The 23,718-nt window shown below is 40.6% G+C and overlaps 1 protein-coding gene across 7 annotated transcripts in view; it reads right to left on the reverse strand.

Annotated features, from left to right (window-relative positions):
- The window catches only part of SESTD1 (SEC14 and spectrin domain containing 1), a 62,472-nt gene extending 50,085 nt beyond the window's left edge, over window positions 1-12,387 (reverse strand). Inside the window, exons 1-3 of one of the 7 annotated variants that reach the window (XM_072874528.1) lie at window positions 12,231-12,387; window positions 9,027-9,089; window positions 8,242-8,344 (exon numbers count right to left, since the gene is read on the reverse strand). The gene's annotated coding sequence lies outside the window, so the exon portion shown is untranslated. Of the gene's footprint in view, window positions 1-8,241; window positions 8,345-9,026; window positions 9,090-10,698; window positions 10,784-10,816; window positions 10,841-11,838; window positions 11,979-12,230 lie in introns of those variants that run through there. The other 6 variants (XM_072874522.1, XM_072874524.1, XM_072874525.1 and 3 more) reach the window with 6 other exon arrangements.
- Window positions 12,388-23,718: the final 11,331 nt, after the last annotated feature.

Genomic DNA, 23,718 nt, shown 5'->3' on the forward strand with positions numbered 1-23,718 from the left:
CATTTCACTAGAATGAGCACTGGCCAAAACACTTTTGTACTCTTCTGAAGGAAGCACAGGACACTGTAACCAAAATCCAAAGTATTGTAAAACTGAAGAAAAAACATTATCATATGCATTTTTCCATATAAATCTTTAATTAAAGATTTCTTCCTCCTCATCGTAAAAAAGAAAAAGTCATCAAAGCAGAACCTCAACCAAGGACACTGAGATAATTTATATAAAAGTCCTATTTCCCAACCCCATTAAACTACAATTAATTTACAGGTAGATCGTCTGTTTGCTTAGTCATTCAGATGTAAAGTAAGTGTAAATAAAATTACCCTTTTGCAGTCTGTCTCATATTACCAGGAATATAATAATTATTTAAATACGTTATGCTGCATTTATGTCAGGACACTGCCATTACCCTGCCATTAGTAGGTCTTCAATTAAAGAAAAACATCCAACAGCCAGAATTGGCATGTCTAACCTATAGCTGCAAATGCTTCTGCTCCTTTTGTCTCCAAATCCCTTCTTACCCTCATCCCATTTTTATTGCATTATGAACTGCAATTCACTGTGATTAAGCTTCTGTGTTTCATTGACAATCAACAAGATGCTTGAACTGCAACCTCCTCTTCCAGCCTACACAAAGTAGCAACTGGCATCTGCTTGTGAGTCTTTCTGAGTTCATACTTGCACAAATCAATCCATATATAAAAAAACCCTAATTCTGCACAGAAATACATAATTCAAGACATACACCAGTATCCAGTCAAAATAAAGAACAGAAAAAAATATCTGTTTTCTTTAATTGCAGGCACAGGACTTCAGACTGCAACCTGAAGTTCTCTGTCTGGCTACTTCAGCATTCATGCACACAAATAGAACTTTTTTCTTCCTGGGAGGGGGGGAAGTTTTGATTAACTGAATCAAAACTATAAATGATCTAGGAGAAAGAAGGAAAAAAAAAAACAAAATAACTCCAAATAGAGAGCCTGAAGTAAAACAGAATAGTTATTCCTTTTCTTGTTAAAACAATGAGCTTCATTACAAACAAAAAAAGCAGAATGATTTTTTTTATTATGAAACAGAAGTAACATTTCAACAACTTTTGACTGTCCCTCACTGCTCCAATGTGTAATGCTTCACAAAGTTCATTCCCACCCGTTATCTCAAAATGTCCATATTTAAGTGTCATTTTTCTCAATTATATAAAATACATATTTCCCATATTACAGAAGGAAACAAATTCAGTTCTTTCAGGAAACTGAGTCCCAAGAGAGCTTGCACTTTAAGCAATTACTCAAATAAGCATCCTATTAAAGCTTCCTGTATGCTTTAGACAAAAATTTGTAGGTTATTAGTTGCAGAAACCACAAAACTCAATAATTACTTAGGCAGTCGTTTTTTGTCCCTCAAACACCATGCTCAAACCACCCTGTGTAAGCTAACTTGGACAGTATTCTTTATTTCTTAAAATGTGGAACATATACCCAGTAATGATTTGTCCCTCTCCTCCCCAAGTTATATTTCAAAATTATTACAAATGGCTCTTCATTATAATCAATTAAGAAAGCCCAAACCTACACACACTTCATTATCTTCATACTTTCACATATGAACAAAAGTTTGCATCAACTTATTGACTCAAGGGAGCATGTTTCTTTGCTGTTGTAAAAAGACCCATTTATTTAATATGAAAGCACTGCCTGGCTTTCTGCCACAGTAGTGGCACCATCTATGGATCAAAATAGTTCTTTTGTTCAGTATTTCCTGGAACCAAAGGAAGCGTTCTGTTCATTCAGGGTGGAGGGAGGTGAGTCAGAACAATTGCCAATAATTTCAAACACCTAGCCTTTGTTCCAGAAACTCCTGAAGTTTTCAATTACCTCTCTTCTGTGAGAGCTTTGATGTGCTCCATCTAGAAGAAAACTCTCACCAGAGCAGGCTATCAGAACTTACCAGAAGAAAATCTTCAGGTTTAAAAATAAGGTTTAACATCCCTCTCTATCTTTAATGCTCCAGAGAATCTCAGGATGAATTAAACTAAGTGTCTTTTTCTAATATTGGAAAGTGAAACAATTTCAAGAGAGCTGGCGTCTACTTTCCACTGGGAGCTTCAAAGGTGTTTTAAAAAGGTACACTGCTAAAAAGCAGATAAGTATATTTAGACCTACAAATAAAATGAAGTCTTTTTAACTTGTTCAGACGAAGACAAAATGACAGGCTTTTAAACTGGCCATCAAGCTCTCAATTTAGAATAAGGAAAGAATGATGTGTAGCTCCATGTCGTACCACTGTTTAGCACAAAGAAACAGATCCAGTGTCTATTCAACAACAAAAAAGGCATTTGGACTCATTAAATAAAAAAAGCTACAGAAGAAAAACCAAGAACACTGAAGAGAACAGATTTCACTTGAGGAAAGTTAAATACTTCAAGAAGCTGCATTGTCACTTCCAAAACAAAAGACACAACTTTTATATGCTCAAATTTTACAGATATGAAACAAGTTAGAGGTTAAATCTGTTTGCTGAATTTCAGAAACAATCTAGAGTGCTGCATGTCCACCTGCAATCTACTTCGCCAATTAAAATACCATTGCCAAATTGTAAAACTTGTGTATACAGGAAACACGCTAAATAAAAGAACTATATTGAAGAACCTCACTGAACTTGTTTAGAATGACTTGGGCTTTCAGGTTTTTAAATCAATACAGCAACATTGATCTCCGACCATGTATCATTCTTTTGAAGATTTCCACAGAACAGTGGCAAGACTAAATCCACATAATATTTGTATTTAAAACCTAAATATTTGAAAGGTGTTCCAGTGAAATAGAAAACTCTTCCAACCCCCAACCAAGCAGATACTAATACTACTTGTGAAGAAAATTGTCTTAAATACAAACTTAAATGAAATAGGTATACATTAGGGGGAGGATGGGAGGCTGGGGAGATAGTAAGCAAATAGTAAAAAAACCAACACAGATAAAAAAGCAAACAATATTTCAAGCTGCACTCCAATGTGAAATCAAATCATGACTTGGTAGGCTATATCCCCTATCATATCTAGGCTCTGGAAAGACTGTAAATTACATTGTTTTACCCAACACAGTTTAAAATTCTAGACATTCTTTAAAAAAAAAAAACAAAGCCACAAACCCCACACACAATATAGCTATGTGTAATTCAGCATTCAAGTGCATCATTTCTGATGAAAGAATATCATCACCTGCATTTTCTGCTACACATCTTCAGTCTCATCTAATTAAAAAAGCTAAATAAGAACCAATGTCCAGACACCGTTTAAAACCATTTTTAAAGTCTATTAAAGAGAGGGAGCAGAGGGAGAAGTTGACAGTCTTGCATTGACTAGATGACTGGAAGTAAGATGCCCTGAAGATATTAGAGAGAAGGTGCTCTGCAATTAACAGGTGTTTCCTTTCTAAGCAACTCAGTGAGAACCACTGGTCAAAAACATTAACAATCAAAACAAATTCAGGCTCAATAAGAATATAAACATGTTTACCCAAATTCGTTAGATCTGAAACATTTAATACTCTCAGTACATGGTGCAAGATCTTTAAATGGGTTAGTCTGCTCACGAGCATCTACTGCAAGTTTTAAAGAATGAGTACTTTCTTCATTTCCTCATCATGTATCAAGCAAGAGAGCATAGCTGGTCTGTTAAACACAGGACTAGAAGTCAGGGGGAAAAAAATCTGGTTTCTATTCCTCATTTTGCTATGAAATATACATATGGCTTTCAGCAAGTCATTTATCCCTTTTAGTCTTCATTCAGTCCCTCCATCTGCAAAATGGAGATGTTATATATATTAATTCCCTTTTTACAAGAGTATTGTGATGTTTAATTCATTAATGTTTTTGAAGACTTGAGAGATTAGAAGGAACTCCATAGATCTGCCTATAAATAACCAAGAAGCAGATGGGCAGCTACATTCAGAACTGTAGCAGCTTGCAGGTCCAGGCACAAACAACAGCACAAACAACAGACATTCTGAAGTACTGAAGGTAAAAAAAAATAATTTAAAAAGCCTCAATCATATAGGATGAAATTCTTTCTCTCTTTTAAAATAAACTTCTGAATTGCAGACCTTCAAAATGAACAGCTTTGTTCCCTGAAGCCAGCATGCAAGTTTTTTCAGATGCTAACTTCAACCCACAAAGCATTACCGCACACTTTCCCTGCATCAGCCTAAAAAAGTTCATCTGTCCCACACAGAAATAAATCCATGTGCAAAAGACAGAGACAAAGCTGAATATCACAATTATCTATGTAGATTATTACTACACCTTCCTTTAAAGCTACATTAAACCTGTGGGAGAGATGACATCCTAAGTGGCACAAAGAGAGAACACAAACGAAGGTGTCTCCAGGGCTGATACCCCAGGGTAATTTGAGAAGCACACCAAACCTGCCCAAAAAATAGAAAAAGGCTGTAAGCATTCATTTGTTAATGCTGTCTTCAATTAAAGAGCACATGGAACTGGGTGACTCAGCTGGACAGTTTCAAAATAACAATAAAACCTGACAGATTAACATCAGCTTAGGTACTCAAATGCAGTGTTTGGTTTTCACTCTTTAACCTATTATGACCAGCACTAATAAATTTTTAATGTTAGAGCCCTTTAATACCTCAGGAGAAAAGGTAACTCCACGTATTTAGGGAAGCTCAAATCAAGGTTTTTGCTTTTTCAACCATTTTGTTCAGTTACGATTATTTTCTTTTTGACTATCCGTAAAAGCTATCCATAAAAAAGAGCATACTGAAGTTCTATTGTGCCTGATTTTCAAGTTGTACACAAAGAAAATATTCCTGGTCTTCCATAACTTGTTAATTCACACTAAAGAATTAAGAAAATAAAAACCATACACTCAGCAGATTTCATCAGTATGTAAGCTTGTTTAATTTCAAAGCAAAACGCAACCATACAATGTCAGTTCCATTACACATACACAGTTAGCATTCTAACTCAGCAACTTGTGACAGCATATGAATGGACAGATTGAAAACCTGCTCTGCTTTTGGTTACACCTAGGGTTAACAGTTTGCTAGGCCATGATCCAAAAGCACATTGTCATAGCCATACCAAATTTAAGCTTGGAAAAACTCCATTTCTTCTGTCCCATTTTCACCTGGAGGTTCAAGGCTTACCTTGTACTTTGTCTTCTAACTATAGCTAATAATAGAATTTAGAAAAGCTGTCTGTTAACTACTTCCTCTATTTAACCCATCTTCCATATTCATTTCTCACCCTTTTTCTCCCCCTCAGCATTTTGTGAGAAGTGAAGTAAAAGATGAGTGGCAAAAAGAAGTGGTGAGCAATATAATGAATAGTGAACTAGCAAATGGAGAACAAGTGAGTAAGAGAGGCTATACCATCTGAGGCAAAAAAGACATTGTGCTCTTAAGTTTTAACTTTGATCTCAGTCAACTATTCATGTCACAGAATGGTAGAGCTTTTCCTCAGACTTAGAACAAGTGTCAGAGGGAAAGAAGAGAAGGAAGAGTACTCAGCACAGAAACAATATAACTAAGGATGCACAATAACATATGCATGTATAGCTGTGAAACACAATACCGACACCTCAGTCTTTTCATACAAGAGGGGCAAGCACAGGATACTGTGCAGCAACTAGCACTCTCAAAAAATAGCACTACTTTGGATTCAAAGGCCATGGCCACAGACAACAGTCTTGCTCCAACACAAAGGAACATGTGCAGAAGTTTGTAATGATGCTACAACATATGACATACAAAATGATAGCTTGCTAGAGTTTTCTACCCTTTCCAGCCTCAGGCCAAGCCAAACACATATGGTATATGTTAAATTACAGCAGTTTTCAGGCTTCTTTAATCTAGAATAGTAGAGAAAATAAGTCACAGGTTTTGGATGCATCTCCACATTTCCTTTTCTGCCACATTTACAGAGAGAGACCCCATGTTTACCTTCCTGCAGAAACCTATAGCTTGTCCTTGTAGGATGTTATCACAGGCAACAGAAGACTCCCATCTACCTTATACCCTCCCCTTGCAACAGGCAGCCAAAACAGCAGAAATTGCGGTCATCTGGTATAGTCCCAACTCACTTCACAGCATCAAGTAAGCACAGAATATGCAAAATGATGCCATTTGGGAGGTTGCTTCTTCCACTACTTTCTACATAGCAATAGATCAATTGAAATGCTATGTTCAAAGCATAGCACAGACATTTTCTCTTCCTCATCACACTTCCCTAAGACCCATTAAAAAAAACAACTCAGGTTCACCTCTTAAAATTTTACTTAGTCAGAGATCATGTGGAAATAAGACAGAAATCACACAGATTGTAAATTCTCCCACAGAAATAGTTTTTAAGTCACAGGCTGGGGGGAAGAAAAATAATCAATGAATAGTAGAATAAAATTACATACTCCTCTTCTAGCTCCCTCTACTTAAAAAAAAAAAGCCACCAAACAAGTCATAAAAGCTTCCAAGAATGAGCTGGGGGAAATGAGTACCTTATCACTGGTTCTTTAAGGAACTGTCCAAAACCCGTTTGTGATGAAAGATCACAGAGGGCTCTTATGCCTTCAGTACTTCCTAAAACTAAGACAGTGGGAGGAAAGAGATTGGACAATTCCAGGCCATAAGCAGCCGAGTCAAAAGACAAACAGCTGCAGTGATGAGTGCAACTGTTGGCAGTCTGGAGCAAATGAAAAATCACTTTCCTCTGGGGTGCAAGATTAGAACTTCTTGTTCCTTTTATAACATTTATATAAGAAAACAATCTACAACCTCATAACAATACACATACTTGGCATTGGTTACAAGTATGTGTTGCTCAGACCCTCAGAATCACTTCTCAGCCCAGTATAGTGACACTACACTGGCAGCAGAAATGCTCTTCTAAACTGAAAGCCATATAGAGCAGCAAGGGGTATGAAAGGGCAAGGGATTGTTTGAGAGAAAAAGTAGGGTAGGGTGTGTAGGCATAAGCGTCGCAGACACAAAAGCAGTCATCCTTTTTAGGTGGAGAAAACTGACCCAAAGCATGAAGAAAACAAATGAGAGGCTAATAAAAAGACTGTTTGCAAATCTCTAAAACTTTGGGTTTGATACCTGACCAAAAAAGTTCCCAGCTCAAGAGTAAGATTCTGTGTGGACCTTGAAACATCCTGAACAATTTCCTCTGTATTTTTTAAAAAAATTTATGGTAGTGGCTTCCCCTCCTCACTGCACAACACGAGGCAGACACAATGAGGATAACAATAAAAATCCCTTCATAAGGAATAAAAAAGTAATTTGAGAACTTTGCTCACAAAGTAATTTGAGAACCAAACAAGAAAGTAGAAGAGATTGAAATATGCCAGATCTGGTATATAAATACCTTGTTCATTCACATATTTAAGTTTCAAAATATTTCAGAATTACACAAATTCATTGCTATACAAAACAAAAATAATCTATGCTGCCCTTGAATTACTGTGTACAAGAGAAATAAATATTTCCTTAACTTGCACAGCTGTCTTTAGTTTTTGTGCTCATGTTAAAAATTCTGAACATTTCAGCTGCAAACCACAAATTAAATTGGCCACAGCAACCACCTGCAGTAAACACAGCACCTCTCCTTCTCTCCCACCCCCTCGAAATAAAACATGTAGCATTCCACTATAATAAATAAATAAATAGTCACATGCTTCAGAGAATATAAAATCAAGCTCTCTAAACTGCTACCTGGAGCATCTTGTATAGATGTAACACTCATAGATTTTCCACTGATACTATTTTCTAGGGCCAAATTAGAATATAACATGAAAGAACTAGCAAACACTATGCTAGCAGACAGAAAACAGACAACCCGCATTGAAGACATACTGATTAGAAAGAAACCATTGCTCTTACCAACGCCTAAAAGTAGATAAGCCATGGCACCTTTCATCTACGTATTATGTGTCCATCCTGACCCTTTCCCTCAAGAAGGGCCATTCACTTTCTAAAGTTCAGCTGTACATATCATTTAGTGACTAAAACATCAAGTTAACATAAACCCCATTTATCTTTTTCTTCCAACACCTTTTTTTTTGGCCTTACTTAGTTTGGTCAACATTTATCCTTCATGATATCCCTCTAAGAACACATCTCGAATTCAACTCTGCCAACACTGTAGGAGGTCAGCTTGGCTCGGAATTCTTACTTGCCTATTACATCTATCTCCCTTGAATCATTGATTCTGTGAAGCCCTAAGTCATACCTTCATCTCCTCTTAACTATTGTAATTTCCTTCTTAATGGGTTCATTATGTCCCAGCGTTCCAAACTTCAGCTTGTCCAAAATGCAGCAGCTCATCTTCTCACCTAGAAACAGGAAAACAACACTCCATATTGATTTTCACTTGCTTCCTTGTTGAGTTTAGAGTCTGCTGTAAGGATATCCTCACTTCAAAATCTCTCACCTCTCATTTACTCTAAAGAGTAAAAAGCTTTGCCAGTGCATTTTTCTATTTGCTCACTCAAGGTACTCAAGTCTCTCATTTCTCTTCTGTGCACAAGCTTATCAACCCCACAGCAGCAACAACCTACCTCAATGCTTTTAAAACTTCTTTCCTTACTCTCACCCACAACCACAGCTCCCTCTTTAAATTAGAATTCACATATCTCCAGTCTTATGCTTAAACACCCTCTAATATATTTGCAAACGCTAGTCTCTGTGTGAGACACTAACACTATGCGAGACACTAACACAAGCTGCACTATTTTATAGTATCCAAGCCAAACTATGTAACATAACTTTAGTATCAGAAGGTTTGGTTATGTTATAGCACCTTTTAAAGGCTTTTAAAAGTCACAAGATGAAAAACAAGTAAAGTAGGTAAGTTAAAGAAGACATGAGTTACAGCCTAAATAAGTTTGTGCAAAACCAGTTGCAAAGATATTGTTCTATGCAGTTTATTCATCAGTGTCAAAGCTCCATAAGAACCAAATACATTGCAAGAAAATTTTAAAGATCTTATTTTTGGAAGAGATTGATCTTACTTACCATTGGTATTAGAATGCAACACTGTCTGTTAGGGATACAAGTTTGAGCTCCGGATCCCGGATTCTGCAAATTTAAATGAAAAAAGTATTTGACCATATTTTTAGATGTTAATACTCGATCTAAAACTTTATTTCCTTGGAGGCTGAAAACAAGGGTTTATTACGAAGCTACGTGATAGGGGAGTCAACATTTCCATTATATATTCACAAATACTTGTAAGCCAGGCATTTGAGTTGAGTGGGACAGCAGGAATCCCGTACTTTCTACCAAAACATATGGTAGACATCAACATTGTTTATAATTAGCAGGCAATGCTCCTGAGGCAGTACCGGAAGCAGTGGGAAAGTAACAAGAACCAGAATCCTTGTAGTAAACTTCAGTCAGAGGTAATCTACACAGATTTTTAGGCAAAATTGAAAGTACAACAGTGTTAGTGTTTTTTGTTAAAAGAGGAAGACGGTATTCCTACAAACTTAAGTTAATCACTGCTATAAAATTAAAAAAAAACCCACCAAATTATAACTTGAATTAAAAAATGTAAATAGTCCCTATTTGTATTATAAGATGCAGAATTAAGAGGTAAGCATCAAATGTAAAACCTCAGCAAATGCTTTAAGACTTGCAAGAAACGTTGTAACTGATCAAATTCCACCCACCAACGAAACCCAAAACCTCAAAATTAGTGTATACTGTGTTACAGGTGAAGCCAAGATGCTAAACACATTTCATAGGTTTTACAGTTAGTCAGATGCAGCAGTCATTACAGTACTCTCTCTCACAACAAGTTTTAAATTTAAAAAAAAAACTTACATTACCAGAAGTTTTCTAGTCAGGCAAATAAACTAGCAGCCTCAAAAAGATGGAGAGAAGGCAAAAGTACACACTTACAGATCAGGAACAAGAGTGTCAATAGTAAGTGCTCAAGATAGCTTGAACAGAGACGCAGTGGAAGTCCTGCAACATCACTTCTTATCCCTACAAGACCCTAGGGTAGACTTTGCCTACTTTATCAGAAGCTACCTAGTGAAGGTGTTCTGTATTTCCCCAACCACGCATAGTCACGGGGGAATAAAGGTGTTCCTCTTCATACTCTATTCCTAAGGACTCTGGATAGTTACGTAGCATTGCATTAAAGTTCACCATCAATGTATCTAGTCTCTTCCATAAGTACCTCCAGTTCCCCTCCCTACTACCACTCCCAAGAAGCAGCCAACTGAAACTGAGCCGAACCTCACCTGACTCCTTTGATTGTGCTGCTGGAAAAAAACAAAACCATGTATATTTCCCATTTATGCAAGCTTTACTGAGAAATGTAATTCCACAGCCAATTTAGAATTATAGCCTACAACCCCAGGAAACATCATGATCCTGTTTCTTGTAAGAAATTTAGAAATACATATTTTTTTTCTCTTAATTTTTGTTTCTAGGAAAACTGATGTTACAGATCATCTAAACTGCAAATAAAATATCATCTATTAGCACACTACTTTAGGAAAAACAGTTGGCTGAGGTGATTTTATGGGATTCTTCAAGCAGCAACTATGATGTAAAGAAATGTGCAAAATCCTAAAACCCATCACTAAAAGAACATTGTAATTGCTCCTAGTTTTGGTGACCTTTTTTGTTTTGGTTTTTTTCGCCCTGACAGAGCAAAGCATGATCAGCACCTTACCAGCAAGCAGTAGGCCTCGCTGATCAAGCTTCAGCTCTATTCTGTGGTCCACCTTCCCCCTTTTCTCCTTAAGTTTCCACTTGGTATAGACAATGGGACTAGGACTATAAAAACTCACATTCAGAAAAATGAGAACCCTCATTAGCGCAGAAGTTCATCACCATCTCTGTTCCTATAATGTAATACCAGTATTCATTATTTACTATACACTGAATCTTAGCAGACAATGTCACAGAATGGGGACAAGGGGAAAAAAAACCCCAGTACTTCCTCATCATGGTGAATTTTAATGTGTGAATAAAGTCAACATCCAATCGTTAGGACAATGCAGACACTGCAATACTAAAAATGCAGGGGACCAGTATTTCCTTTGGGATGAAGACAGATGAAAGGACAACTGACAAAGCATCTGCTAATACCCATCCATGTAAGCCTTACCAGTTTTGCTCATTAAAAAAAACTACAAAAACTCAAAAACCAAAGAACCATTCTCCACTCAGACAGTCGCTTCCATACACTCGTACAAATCCTTTTTTAAAAAGGGTGCTTTAGAGCATCTCGTTCCTACAACCGCCTGGCTAAAAAGCTCTGTTAAGGGGTAGCAAGGGACACTACAGTTACGGGGAGAAAGACAAAATTGCTAGACAATGGACCTGTCAAAAATCAAAAAAATGGCAACCGTGGCTCTGTGCAACCACTGCTTCAACAGTGAATCAGCTTCCCGAGCAGGCAACGCTTCCAGAAACCCAGGAGCGCCCGACGCCGAGGCAGTGACACGGCCGTGACTCGTCCCCACCAGCCCGCCGCCGCACTGACCAGCGGCCACGCACCGGGAAAATCCCCACGGGAAGCCGAGCGCATCGGCGAGCCGGCTCCCGCCCCCGTCTCCCTCCAAGGAGCTCTCTCTTGCCCGAGCCCTCTCCTTCCTTCCTAAGCCTGCCGTGGCACCCGCGGAGCGGCCGCAGCGGGGCCCGACGGGAGGGGGCCGCCGCCCTCCCGCGCCCGCCGCCCGCACAAAGGCAGGCCCCGGGGAGGCGGCAGCGGCCACCCGAGAGCCCCGCCGCCACCGCGGCCACGCATGTAGCGGCGGCACGAACAATACCGAAACCTGTTGCGCGGGTTCCCCTGGGCTGTACCGACCTGCCGTGCCCCCTGCCCGGGAACAGCCGGCGGGACCCGCAAACGGGCAGGGAAACGGGGGGAGGGGGGAAGGAGGCGGCGAGCTCCGCAGCCAGCCGCCAGGTACCCCGTTAGCCCGCCCGCCCGCCCGCCCGCCGCGGGGATGCGGCGCCAGCCAGGGAGGCCGGGCACGGGAGGGCTGCCCTGCCGCAAGGCCGGGCGACGGCCGCCCCCCGGGGAGGGCCAGGAGCCAGCTGCCGCCCGACGGAGCGGGGCGCCCCACAGCTCCAACGCCGCCGCCCGGGGAACAAAGCGCGGCCAGGCCGCAGGGCCTGCGCCGTGCCCGGGGCCGCCGGGCCGCCCCTCCGCGGGGCTGGGGAGACGGAAGAGCCCCTCCGGACGCGGCTACTCACCCGGCGGCAGCGCTCCGGGTGCCCGGGCTGGGAGGACGCCAGCAGCAGGGCGGGAGAACGCGGGGCGGAGCCTGGACCCACCCTCTCCGGCCAGGCTGCGGCGGCCGCCCTCAGCAGCCTCTAGTCCCGCCTCGCTGGCCCGGCGGCAGCCCCCGGGGATGGGGGCGGTTCCGAGCCCTCCCCCGTCGGCCAGGAGACAGCGAGCACCGAGCGCTGCCGGGCCCGCCTCCGCCCCGCTGCCCTCGCCTCAGCACCACCACCCCCCCCACCCCCCGCCTGCGGGGCGCGGAGCCGCAGGAGCGCCCACCCCTCCCGCCGAGCCGCCGCGGCAGCTGCGCGGGATCCGGCCCGGCCGAGGGACGGCAACGCAAAGCCCCGCCCCACCGGCAGACAATGCGCCGCCACCGCCCCGCTAGGGGGTGCCGAGCGCTGCGGCCCGCAGGCCTCGGCCCCACCGGGCAGCGCCCGGCCCGGCCCCGCCTGGGCCCCCTTCCCGCCGCCCCGGCCTCCTGTCAGTGACTGAGGGGCCGTTGTAAATATCCAGCGTAGGGCAGGCTGGAGTCTGACTGACTACAGATTTCTTCGCGCTAGCAGTCCTGTTAATGCAGCAGTAGTCGTGCTTTTCCGTTGGAGATGCATGTGCGTGAGTGTGTGTTGAATGCAAGTCAAATTGATCACAGGTGAAAACTGGTCGTTGGTAGTGCCTCAGTTTGCTGGTTTTGACTGGGATAGAGTTAATTTAAAAGGACTGTTGTGGTTTTACCACAGCCGACAACTAAGCCCCACACAGCCGCTCATTTGCTCACTCCCCGCTGTGGGATGGGGCAGAGAATCTGAAGAGTAAAAGTGGGAAAACTTGTGGGCTGAGATAAAGACAGTTTAATAGGGAAAGCAAAAGCCACGCACACAAGCAAAGCAAAACAAGGAATTCATTCACTCCTTCCCATGGGCAGGCAGGTGTTCAGCCATCTCCAGGAAAGTAGGGCTCCATCATGCGTAACGGTCACCTGGGAATACAAATGCCATCACTCCAGACATCCTCCCCTTCTTCTTCCCCCAGCTGTATATACTGAGCATGACGCCATATGGTGTGGAATATCCCTTTGGGCAGTTGGGGTCAGCTGTCCCAGCCGTGTCCCCTCCCAACTCCTCGAGCACCCCCAGCCTGCTCGTTGGTGGGGTGGGGTGAGAAGCAGAAAAGGCCTTGACTCTGTGTAAGCACTGCTCAGCAATAACGAAAACATCCCTGTGTTATCAACACTGTTTCCAGCACAAATCCAAAGCATAGCCCCATGCTAGCTACTATGAAGAAAATTAACTCTACCCCAGCCAAAACGAGCACACTCAGGCAGATGTCAGCTTCCACCTGCAGCCCTTTGCCATCAGTGTTCCAGCAATCACAACACTAATGTGTATTTTGTTTCCCCCAGATTGCAGCTAATAACCTATCGTCTGTCCAGGCTCCTGGACAAACATCCTGAAACTCTGTCACACCAAGACTAAAATAATACAAGTGAAAATGTGCGAAGAAATGCCGTGACGAAAGCCAGCCAGGACACTTGTCTTGCTTTCAGTTTAACTGCCTTAGGTCAAGTTGCTGTCAGTCTTAAATGGCCTGCTGAACACATCATTTTTAGGCAACATAATGGCTCTTAAAAAAACCCCTGGCTTCTGCAAACTCTATCTTAACAGTAATTTTGCTCTTGTTATTTGCAGAGCGACTGAATGTAATTTACTATATCTCATTTCAAATATGAAAAGTGTCTCACATAGGCTGCAACTACTTGGTTTCTCCCCTCAAAACACAGCTTGAAAAACCGCCACTGTTTGCCCCCTTTCCTGATGGCTGCCAGTCAACGCCCACTGTAGCAATCGCCCTCACAGTGTCACCATCGGAGCACACCTGTGGTACTGACCTCACCCCTGGCCTCTGCTGACTCAGAAAGCTGTGCCTCTCTCAGCAACACAGCCCATTGGACATGCAAGAGCTAAAGATAAAGAACTGTCATGAAAATTTGCAGAGGAGGCCTATCAGCCAAGGCCTGTCAGCCTCGAGAACATACCTTCTCTGTCGGGTCTTTCTGTCCGGGAAGAATACTTAAAACAGCAGCAGCAGCAAAAGAAGAGGAAGAGCAAAAAAACTTCCCTAAAAACCTGTAGAGGTAAACAGAGATAACTGATCCTCATCAGCGTTCCACCAAAAGTAATTGCTGTAGAGAACCATATAAGTTATTTTGTACTTTATTAAAAGAGGAAAATTTTAACAATATTTTAAGTGTGTGCACTAATTGTTTAAGAATGTGCCAGATACAACTTTTAGGTTACTCTTCTACATTTATGCTTATTTATTGCATACTTGTGGTCAGAAGGTAAGGCAATAGAAAGAAGCTGTCACTATTCATCGACATTTACTTAAGATCCCACAGGCTGTATCTTTGTAATCTCTGACTGTACGACAAATAGTATTTCAGAACACTAGATAAGTGATCTGATGCCCAGCGCCGATGTCCAGCACAAGTGAAAACTCAGTGGAAGTCACTGACACACATATCTTTAATCTTTAAAAGGAGCAAAACTAAAATCAACAAATGGAAAACTACAGCTGACTGCCGTACTGAGTTTTTCTTTGTTATTTCACACTTCTAAAAGCCTCCATAGTGCAGACCTTACATTCTATGTACCATTCCTATCACATAGCCTATACAATAAATGAAAGTACATCTGTTTATGACAAGATTGTGCACTTTTGGTGCTTTTAGTTTGGCTTGTGGATCTCAAACTTTTCAGTATGCACGAACTAATTAATCCTAATAAAATTTCTTGTAGTTTCTTTTGAGAGAAGAGAATAAAAATTTAGGCCAAAAGGACATAGAGTTCTCCTTCTCTGTTTTTCTGGTCACAACTGGAAGCTCTTCTCAATGACTGAACGAGGTTTCTCATTCTGCAGAGGAGGGGCAGAATTCTTGCAGCAGCTTCCAATGCTCTAAGACAGAGCAACCCGAAAGCCACTCTCATTTGTACTCTGGCTGGAGCTGTGCTAGTTTGAGTATCAAGATGTTGTAACAGGTTTTCTGACTTTCCTTTTCTGTGTATACTCTGCTGAGTGATTTGCCAGGACAGAATCTGAGATGATTGATTTTGTTTAAGGTCATACTGGCAGTTCAGAGTTGTAGTTAATTGCCTTTGCCATGCAAACTGCCAGTAGAAAGAAATCACAGTACATTTTTGTATCAAGGATCCATGTGATTAAAATGGGCCTTAATATATGCTATTATTCTCCAGCAGCCAAGCCAGATTTACTCAAATACGAATAAAAGTAAATAGGCTGAAAACATCCTGAGCTTTGGGCACTGTGCTGCGAGCCAACACAACAGAGCCTTTGTTACAGGCAGAGCAGTGCTCTCACAATAGAGTTACTGCTTCCAGCTTCAGTTGCTGCACTTCCAGAAAAATCAGCCTTCAAAGAAAAACAAACCAACCCCCCCCACACTTCTAGTGGACACCAGCTCATCACCATGACACTGGTCCCAGGTGCCACCAGGTGTGACAGTGGCCATTCTGCGTGGGCCCGCTACGTACCTTCGCTCTTGCTCCACTTGCCACTGGGCGCAGGGAGACGCTGCCGGGCACAGCCTTGCACCGGGCAGGATGGAAACATCCACCTGGAGTGATTTACTCTGCTGCCTTGCTTGTTACTTGCTTCCACATCTCCATGCAACAGATAGACAATTGTTTTTACCTGTAGCACAAAAATGAATGTGAGTAGTTAAATTAGTGTAAGCTAACGCTATCCAGAGTAAGTGGCTAGAGATGTAACTTGCAGACCACTGCAATTCATAAATGGTATATACAGTAAATAAGCAAATAACTATATGCAGTGGGATTAGTGTAGGCTGGCAGTGATGAATTGTAAATAAAAACTGGAGAATGTTTTGTATGTGGAGCTTTATGATCATAACAAGACGGTATCATCGTATTCACGGGTAAGCAGCAGAGACATCTACTACTTTAAAGCCTTGTGTACTTGTCATACAGCCAGATTCATGTTGGCAAAACAGTGGAAAAAGTCCTTTCTATGTTGATAAACAGTATCAGGAGGTTTGGGAAGTGGAAGTGACAGAAAAATATAAGCATTCAGTGCACATTCAAAACATCACAGAAACAAACAAAAAAACCTGCTACAGTACTCGGAATGTGAACTACCATTCACTGGCTTCTGAAGGTAGCCACATTCACCTGCTATTAGCATAAAAATTTGAAACGTCCTTTTAAACACAAATACTAGTTTTTAATCCTGAACTGAGGAGTGATTGTTTCTTCTGAAACAATTAGCAACAAAGCCTTAAACTGTGCTCTTAATAGAATCTGAAACTCAAGTCCCAAATAGCCCAAACCCGTGAGACTGCGTCTACTGATTAACACAAGCTGAAAGCCTGGCACTCCGTATAGGCAGCGCCTAGCAGGTTTTGAAGGATCTATGTTTTATTATATTCATACTTATCAAAGGGTGTATAAGACAATCTTTTAAATAGCTATCTTGTGTTGGCAATAATTTTGAAGTTCTTCAGTTAAGTTATAAAAAAAAAGAAAGTCTTTGTTTTATAAAGGTCTTTGCATGAGTGACATGTCTGTAATGAGAGACAGCAGTATGAATCTTTGCAAGATTCTGAAGAAATGGGGGGGTGGGGAGGGAGCTGTCTTTTTTTCATATGCTTCTTAGTGCTCAGGTAGAAACAATAAAGCATACCCTGATCTCATCATATCCTTCCACGTACCAGAGGCTGTTGGATTGTATGTCCTGCAGCAAACTCTGCACTGACTTTTATTACTTTGTTTAATTACTTTTTATTTTCTATAACATACAATCTTCATAACTTGTCCTTTCCTTCCTACTGAGGAAATAAGGGCTTTCTTGTAAGAAATAAAATAAAATAGAAGCCTAAAGGCCGCATTGCTGAAGTAGCTACCTGAGAAATGCTTAATGGGAAGCAAAGCTATCTGCAGTCAGTACATTGCTGCCCGGGTTTCTTAAACATCAACATGGTTTCCTCACAAATTTATTTTATTTTGTGAAGGAGAAATGGTTTCTGGCTGGCAGTAGACCCCGAGCCTCCATAATACAGGGGGAATGCCTTCCTTTCTATACAGGAAATCCGTCCACGGGGTCTGGCCTGAGTCCCACATGCAGTAACAAGGGTATGGATCTTGATCCCATCTCTGTAGCTTCAGTTAGAAGGTACACAACAGCAGAATGGAGATGGGCACGTCTCAGGTCACATTTGTGGCTGCAGGGGAAGGAGATGAGAACCAACTTACCTATCATGTTAGGCGCTTGTGCCATACCACTGAGCAGGTTTGGTGGGATGTCTGCAGCATACTCTGTCACCTGATGGCTCAATCTGATCAGGGATTACTGCTGTGGTACTTGCTGAGAAAAGGAACAACTGTACTTACCATGCTAGTTGTCACATGAGGCATAACAGCTCTGAAAAAACAAGACTACAAGACTGAAATGCTAACTATAGAAGTAACAGAGAGAGTGCTGATAGTCAGTGACATTTTCAATGACTCCTGTACAAAGCACCTAATGTTCTGTTGGAACTGTATTTGCAGCTTCATGCTGCTTTCTTCTGCTTGCACCAAAAAAAGAACGAACAGGGATTTTTCTAGTGAGACTTGATTACTTAGTGTCTCCCTACAACTTGCTCGCTCTTTGGCCATGGGCTTTATTAGCATTAGCCTGTAGAAGAAGCTACCTACATTCAGTACCACCACCAATTTTGCTTACATTAGATTTACATTTTATTTCCAGCTTCAGAATGAAATATTAGCAAAATGTTAACAGCATAAAGGAGGTTAGATGGAGGTAATGGAAGTCAGAGATCAAGGAATGGGTGTCCTGTACTGTAGCTGTTACTTCATGCGGGCTTAGAAAAGGGGAAGGCAAAGACGGCTTTACACTTTTTGTGTGCATTTCCCATATTGGGTGATTCTAGATTCTAGTGCAGTTCTGACCAGGAGGTGTTAACGAGCATGCTCTTAAGAGAAAACCTCTGTAGTTTTCTTCTAGGGGTCAGAAGGGGAATCATTTGGAAAGACAATACATTGAAAGGAGTATCCCAATAACATTTTTTTCTGTTTGTCTAAATAGCAAATCTTTCTATATTAACAAGAACTGGTCAGTTACGGATTTTAAATACATTCTCTGTATAGGTTCCTCTTCATATGGCTTGGATTTCTAACTTTATAAACAGCAGCTGGTTTCCAGCGTATATACTAACACTAATCACAATCATTGTTAGTGACAGTGAATTGAAAGAGGACAAGAAATATGAGCTATTTTTAGAGGCAATAAGCCAGAGCTCTTCACTGTCAGAGAAAAGCCATTTTTAGGACTAAGTGGCTGAGCTGGTTAAAATTCATTGCTATGTCTGCTAGTCTATGGATGTCCTTAAAGCTTCCTGACTTTATAGTTTATTATGTTTATTAAGCATTTAGGAGCTTTAAATTGTAACCTTTGGTGTAGAAGAGTGCTTATTTTATAGAGGTTCAGTGTTACGAGGTGTTCAGTTACTCAGTATTTAGTGTTCACCCTGCATGTCAGAAATCCTCTTCAAGAAAGAGAGGATGTCATGGCTAAAAACCCAACTATTTTAACAAAGTAAGGAATTACATCTGTAATTATAATTCAAAAGTAAAACATTTTGGAATGTGTGGAGGTAATTTCTCATTGCTTTATCAAAACCGTTGTGTACAAACTTTAATGCATTTTGAAAGAGTAGTCTCAAATATAGTTAATTGTGTTTATCCTTAACTTAAAATATTTCTGAAATCTTAGTCAGAATGGCCAGGATTTTCAAACACATCCAAAAGCCCTAGGAGCCTAATCATGGGACATGTTTCTAATCCACAGAGGTGTTTTAAAATCCCACTCATTGGTCCTTGTTTTGTTGTTGTTTTGCATAATTCACAAGTAGTTTGTAAGCCTCTTCCTCTATCACTTTTCTGCACACATTCATCAGAAGTCATGGGCAATCAGGCTGCAATACTGATCTTACTCACAGAGGTCACACACATTACAAATAGGTTGTTAAAGTCATTCAGGCCACCTTGAGAATAAGGCACTATTTAAATGGAATATGAATAATACTGTCTAATCCAAAATGCTGATAATTTTCTAATCTGAGGCAAGGATTTCTTGAGCTTTTCGTCTTTACAGTATTTGGTGTTATACAACAACTGAAATTTGGATGTAACTGTTGAGTACTAAATTAGGTACTTGGCACTTTGTCTTCTAGTACATGAACATAATTTCAGAACAGCTCATACTGAGAGACAGGAAAAATAGGGCAGAGAGGAACAAAATCACGCAACAATTTTTACTTAATAAGGTAATACTGAAAAACTTTAATAAAAACAAATATTGTTGAAAAATTATATCATGCACTGAGTTACTGTATGTAACAAAATTTTACAAAACATGAAAATTTACATTTCTAAGTGAAAGAAAAAAAAAAAAGGATAAAAACATTCCCTTACAGAGTCATGGCAACTTTTACTTCAGCAAATGATCCTTTCTAAAGAAAATATCATTAAAACTCCTCATATTCTTCCCATGAGCCAGTGAGTAGGTTGAAAACCCAACATACTATGAATTAAACTTTCAGTACTACAAACTATAAGGAAACTTATCAGATGCACACGGATAAAAGGAAAGGAATCTCAGGGAGCACAGAGGCAGCTCAAGTACATGTGTGCAACTCCACTTGTAGGGCATGGGAGGAGGAGAAAACATTTCTGTACTTGCATTAGGTAAGAAATTTAAAATTAGTCATTTTGATTGTGTACAAGCTGATTTCTTGTATTGTAAAAATTATTGATGACTTCCTTATTGCTTCAATAGTATCTTTCTTGTAATGGTAAGTGTTTAAATGTACTTCATTTTTCAGCATTGAGAGCTAAAGTTTAGTTATTTCTTAGTATTTAACTGGTTTAGCTTCGGAGAGGCAGGAGTTGGGTGGACTCTTTCCCGCAGTCCGGTGCAGGGTATGCAGCAGCTGACTCACAACTATCACGACAGCCTGTCTATACCTACCCATCAAATCCAGCCAGTCGATCTGTGTGGTTTGTAGATCCTTTTACGGTGAGCTATTCAAGCTGCTGTGTTTGTTCTCAGACTCTACAGAAAAGGAACAGCTATTGCAACATGGTACACTTGAGTCTTTCAGCAAAACTGTGGCGGTTCTATTCCTTTTCAGGTTTTGCAAAATTGTGTTTTGAGCTGGAGGAGGAAGCAGAATTTGTACCTAATGAAATGCCCATCTGGAGCTAGGGCTTTTCAAGTTCTGTGCTTCATTAGTGGATGTATTGCTTGCTAAGAGTTTTATCACTTATTTCTACACAGGCTCACATTTCAGGATTTTTGAAACGTTTGGTTTAACTGAATCAGAATTATATTTGGAATGTCGACGTATTTGAAACAACGCAATAAATGCAGAGCTGTGAGATTATTCTGCTTAAGCATTTTGCAAGGACTCTGCTAGTTTCACATGATTTTATGAAATAATTGGTTTTCATTCATTCTTCTCCTAAACCCTTTTTCATAACTGAATGTGGCTATCTTTCATACTTTATCCTTAAGTAAAAAACGTGTGTCCTCTAGTTATAATCAGCAACTGGAACCAGACTACTGTTTGCCTTTTTATCCTCAAAGCAAGTATTTTGCTTATAATTTGCTGCCCTGTATTTATGAATGCCTGTATGATAAGAATCTGGAATAAAATAGGGGAAAAAAACCTGTAGAAAGTTAGAATTCTCAGGACTGGCAAGAAACATTTGAGTTTTCCGTATCTTGACATTGCAGCAAATTGTCCTAATGAACCTTCCTGCTTAAAATTCATGAGCATACTAAGCGTGTGCAGTCAGAAACAGCATGCTTTTAAACCTTCCTTAGGATAAACAGGCCCCATCTGTTTTCATTGGCTTCTGTACCATCTAGGCCATCTATTAGCCCTTCACAGAAACATGTCCTTATGCCCGTCAGTTGTTGTCACCAGTGCTAGTGCCAACTCGTCCCCTATAGCTTCCTCAACATCCTCACTAGCTCAAGTGAAGTCCTTTTCTGAACTCTAAACTTGCTGGCCTGTTTAGTGCCTAGAGTTTATTGCTTCAGTGTCGTGCCATAAGGGAAGTAAACAGCCTTCTCAGCTCGGCCTTCAGCTAACAGTAGAAACTTCGTTACGCATTTCCCTGTTTTGGTTTCCTCCCTGCCCTAAACATGTTTTGGGTTTAGCTCAAAATTCTCTCACTGCGCCCACGTGCCTGTCTACCCCTGCCTCTGTCACCTAGAAGATGGCAAGTGTTTCTCCATCCTCCCACCTACAGGCAGGTTCTCTTCCGTGGCTGGTCATCTCAGGCCAGAGTTTGGTAAGCCCCAACTTCATTTGTACCTGCCCCTGTCACCACTGCCTTTTCACTGTGCATTTTAATTTGTGCAGCTACACAGCGAGCCAGGCTGGAGAACTGACTAAGATCAAAACCAGCTTCTTACCCTCCCTGCAAAGTTGATTCAGCCAGCACTTGGACCGAAGGAAGTATTCATCAAACTCTACCTCGAGGAAAAAAGTAAATCGCTCCTGTTAAGTCACACGTGCCCTTCCCTCCAAGTAGTCGGTCAGTCCTTTGTGCCTGCCCTGATATCAACCCCTGACTTCACTAGTCCTCTCTCCAAACATTTTGCTGTTGTCCAACAAAATTGACTAGCCAGGGTTTTCTGTGTTGCTGCTGTGCCATTCTTCAAGTGGCTTCCCCTTGAGTGCAGCAAAGTTCAGGGGCCTTCCAATATTCCAGTTCTTGAATGTGTGTCAACCTCTGGCAGCATGCAGCAGGTTACACATATGCTGTAATATTTAGTAATACAGAAATGTTTTGAGATCAGTCAGAATTTGTAAGCTGTGCAGAGATTGCCCAGGCAGTTATGTATGACTTCTTCCTTCAATCTGTTTAATTTTCAACCCAATGTAAGAAATTAAACCATTTTTGCTAGAATGGGAAGAAAAGCCTTTTCATAATTCTTGCTCCAGCCCTGCTAAGCCTCATCAGTATAATTAGTGCGCTTGTATTTATAATTCAAGGTGACTACTCATGCATATGAATTTGCTTGTTTCAGTAAAATATCTGCAGAATTAGACATATTTTTTGCACTGGAGTGCAAAACTTGTAATCAGATCTCTATAGGTAGCCACTACCGACAAGAAGCCCTATTCATTTCAAACATTTCTGTAGCTCCACTGGCAGCACTGTGGTCTGGACTTTAGATCACCTATAAACCATGTAAGTATATGAGTGGTATAAAAGATTTTAAATCAGATTTCTAATTACCAGAAGTCTTTTGGAATAGCACAATGAGCTTTTAGTTGCATGAAAGATGAGTCAAACTGACAAACCTGTCTTTGGGTATCTCTGTTCTGTAAAGCAGACACTAGAGGCCAGACCCAAGTTGCTCTTAACAAAGGCAGTTTACCTTCCAGAGCCAGCTGGGATACATCTCAGATCATCACTGAAAATGCACAGCATTTCTTTGCTTCTCACAGGGAGCAGGACACAGATACACAGTTTTAAACGTTTGCAGCAGCTAATTAGCAGCAAAGCAAAACAGAACGCAAACAAAACCCTAAAATCTTTCTGTTGTTGTAGTCGGTAAATAAAACGTTGTATTTGGGTTTAATCCAGATTATGCCTTGAAATTTTCACCCTTGAATAGATTTCAAGTTTTTCTATTCTGCATATTCATTAATATCCTTATTTTTATCAGTGGCCACCATGCATTTTTTTTTCAATTACATTTTTAGGCTTCCCTGGCAGAGCATGCCTTCAAAGTCATTAATAAACTACAGTATCCTGAGTGCTGAGCCACTACACAATCTTTTGAAAAGACAATCCGCGTTTCTAATTTCAGTTTCAAATGCAAAAGGAAAAATTTTTCTCTTTGCTTTGCAAAAATCTCTTTAAAAGTCTCCATTTAAAGAATCAAAAATAAATTTCCTAAAAATGTGCAAAATGTTTACTGTTTGTTGCAGGAAAAGGACTGTACTTTTAAAATATAATCATATTCTCATTTTCATTTATTATTTTATTAACAATAAACACCAACAATAATAAATTTTATATGTATAGTGGTTAGGTATAACAAGGTTACATCCAATCATAAGAAAACTAAACTACCTAATAAAAGCATATGATTATTTTTACATTATTAAATCGATAAATAAGCTCTGCTTATTGGTAGTGGAAACACGTTGCATGCGATTATTTTTCAAACAATTATAATATAGGAATCATACTTCCTTTTTTAATTCTATTTGCACATAACAAAACGGAACATGCACTTGCTTGCCAATGAATTTCACATCTATTTTACTGGGGAGGGAAATTATTTCACAGTGGTTTTGAAAGCTTAGATATCTGTAAGCCATTCCAGTGAAAATTC

The sequence above is a fragment of the Ciconia boyciana genome, chromosome 10 (genome assembly GCF_034638445.1).
Source record: "Ciconia boyciana chromosome 10, ASM3463844v1, whole genome shotgun sequence".
Lineage (NCBI taxonomy): Eukaryota > Metazoa > Chordata > Aves > Ciconiiformes > Ciconiidae > Ciconia > Ciconia boyciana.